The sequence below is a fragment of the Cucumis sativus genome, unplaced genomic scaffold, assembly GCF_000004075.3.
Source record: "Cucumis sativus cultivar 9930 unplaced genomic scaffold, Cucumber_9930_V3 scaffold58, whole genome shotgun sequence".
In the NCBI taxonomy this organism is placed as follows: Eukaryota; Viridiplantae; Streptophyta; class Magnoliopsida; order Cucurbitales; family Cucurbitaceae; genus Cucumis; species Cucumis sativus.
Genome location: NW_022279555.1, coordinates 228,278 through 230,768, shown reverse-complemented (window position 1 = coordinate 230,768; position 2,491 = coordinate 228,278). Strand labels below are relative to the sequence as shown.

General features: G+C 33.0%; 1 long non-coding RNA gene across 2 annotated transcripts; it reads left to right on the top strand.

Annotated features, from left to right (window-relative positions):
- Positions 1-690: 690 nt before the first annotated feature.
- LOC116406035 lies at positions 691-1,765 on the top strand. 2 transcript variants are annotated; one of them, XR_004219103.1, is made up of 4 exons: positions 691-772; positions 861-1,021; positions 1,101-1,342; positions 1,596-1,765. It is a non-coding gene; the product is annotated as an uncharacterized LOC116406035 (long non-coding RNA). The 2 variants fall into 2 exon arrangements; XR_004219102.1 differs by lacking the exons at positions 691-772; positions 861-1,021 and having other exon boundaries at positions 1,047-1,342.
- Positions 1,766-2,491: the final 726 nt, after the last annotated feature.

Genomic DNA, 2,491 nt, shown 5'->3' with positions numbered 1-2,491 from the left:
TGAGGACATATTGACTGAGTCATTGGGCTCTAAGGAGCATGGTGGACGTGTACGTGGCATGGATGGTTTTGTCTCTCAATCACTATATTTCAAGACAGTGAAAGGGAAAGAGAAAATTGCAAGTTCTCAAGTTGTAGAAGATGAATCAAAAAGCAAAAGTTACAAGAAGAGTCATAATCACTTGAGATCGTCCATCAGAAGTGTTAACATAGATCTCTATGCCGATGAGGATTTGGGCAACACACCTATGAACGAAGAAGTGAAGGTAATTAACTTTGTTGTCACTTTTGAAATTTTAATGTTTATAGGATAAATTGTTCTTAATGAATGGTGGTCCCAATGTTAAAATCTTGGTGGACTTGCTCACAGGAGGAGATTGTAGTTTACCTATTCCAGTGAAGGGCAAGATAGATACTTTAAATCAAGCATTAGGTAATATTGTTGAATGACCTCGTTGACTTGTTTATGTGCTATTGAAGCTTTGATATTTATTTGTGATTGTATTTTAGGTTTTGATATTATTTTGTTTGTGCTTGGAGCATTCAACCCCAAAGGATGTTCTATATTCTTCAAATTACATAAATGTTAATGGAACCATTAAGCTCTTATATGGACATGTCGTGAACAATATGAAGGATGTAGATATGGTTCGCATCCTAATGAACGAGCTAATATTCGGTAAAAACAAATTCATTTATTTAGCTCATTAGGACTTGCTCCATTATTGCGGCATGGTAGAAATAGGCTATATGTGCATCCTAGCATACATTACGTAAGTAAACATCTTTTACTCATCTTTATGTCCAATACTATAGTTATAGTTATTTTGTTCCTTTTTAACTAAGGTTGCTATTACTTAGATATCTTTGGGATGAATGTGATTGTGGAAGCAAGTTTTTTGTTATGACCAAGCAAAAATAACATCACATATCAAGGATCGTGATCTTCGATCCAGAAATTTTGCCAACCAGTTAGAAGCGGCTACCTTGGAACAAATAGTTCTAATTCCGTATAATACTGGGTAAATAAATAAGATTAAAACATTATTATGTTTTTCATTGAGGTTAAATGTATACTCACATTGAAGATGTTTATTGTAGTTTTCATTGGATGTTGCATGTCATCGATCTTCGAGAGAACTGTGTTTATGTTTTGGACTCTCTTCAAAGTAAAGTTAACGAAGACATCCATGGAGTCATAAATGTGACTTATGATTTACTTCTTATTTGACTTCATTGTCTTCTAATTCTAATGTTTCCAAATGTATAGAGGATTAAAAACATGGCAAGCTAAGCATGATTTACAACATTATCGGTCAAATCCGAAATGGAAACCTATAAAGGTAATTTGCATTGACACATAATTATTTTCAATGAAACATAAGAATAATTTGTATGTAATTTATATACATGCAGTGTCCTCGTCAATTGGATTCGGTTGGTGTGGGTATTATGTCCAAAAGTATATACATGAAATCGTGCATAATTCTAGTACTCCCATCACTAGCCTTGTAAGTTTCTACTTTCACTTTTTATATGTTACAAATTACATAAATTATCTAAACTTATTCTTTCCATACCTTTCTTTTTGCGTAGTTTAATACAAAAAAGTGCATATACGCAAGAGGAGATTGACGAGATTTGAACAAAATATGCAAGCTTTGTTAGCCGATTTGTGTAAGCTTTTACACTTTTTTTTGTAGTTTATAAGTTACTAGTACTAATACTAATTGTTTTAATATATAAGCTACGAGATTCTAGTACTACTTGTTGTACATACTTTAATTTTCAGGTTTTCTGCTTGTAGTTTTATGAATAGGTGTTGTATTGTAGTGTTTTAGGTGTTGACTTTAGAGTGTATTTGTTGTAGTACTATGTGGAAAGTGTGTATTAGTGGAGGAATTTGTTGTACACATACTTTAATACTTTACATATTATTTACTTGATTGATATGTGTATTTCTGTAGTATTATGAAAGTGTGGAAAAGTGTATTTTTGTAGTTTTCCATGGAAGTGTGGAAGTGTATGTGCTCGTTCTGTGGCCTCTTACCATGTTGAATTCTATAGCTAGAAATAGTATTAGTTTGCCATTGGATGTGTGGAAGTGTATGCTGGTTTTGTAGGGGTTGATCTTCCTTGTAGGTGAAATGGAAATATTGGTTTGCCATGGAAGTGTGGAAATGTATGTGTTGGTTTTGTAGGTTTCTTACATGTTGAATTATATAGCTAGAAATATATTAGTTTGTCATTGGATGTGTGGAAGTGTATGGTTTTGTAGGTGTTGATCTTCTTCCTTGTAGGTGAAATGGAAATATTGGTTTGCTATGGAAGTGTGGAAAAATGCATATATGTTGGGTTTTTAGGTGTTGAATTCTGTAGCTAGAAATATTATTAGTTTGCATCGAAGTGTGGAAGTGTATGTGCTGGTTTTGTAGGTTTGAATTCTATATAGCTAGAAATAGTATTAGTTTGCCATTGGATGTGTGGAAGTG